The sequence below is a fragment of the Penaeus monodon genome, chromosome 22, assembly GCF_015228065.2.
Source record: "Penaeus monodon isolate SGIC_2016 chromosome 22, NSTDA_Pmon_1, whole genome shotgun sequence".
Taxonomy (NCBI): domain Eukaryota; kingdom Metazoa; phylum Arthropoda; class Malacostraca; order Decapoda; family Penaeidae; genus Penaeus; species Penaeus monodon.
This window is the reverse complement of record NC_051407.1, coordinates 31,679,027-31,679,311: the sequence shown is the minus strand read 5'-3', so window position 1 is coordinate 31,679,311 and position 285 is coordinate 31,679,027.

Genomic DNA, 285 nt, shown 5'->3' with positions numbered 1-285 from the left:
GTGAGGTATCGTTTCAGAGGGCTTTCTCCAAAAGTAAATCCTATAAAAAAAACTAAAGCTTTAGAATAAAATCAGGCAGTAATTAAACACTAAAAATTGATATATAAGGTGGTATGAATATGAAAATAATATGAAAATTACGATCACCTTCACTGTTTATCATTATATAAATTAAGTTAGCCCAGCTCCTAATTGATAAATAACAACTGTCAGGACACACGTAACTTTTGTCTCCCTGAAGTACCGGGCGGACTCCGTTGTTCGCTGAAGCCGGCTATAGTTCAG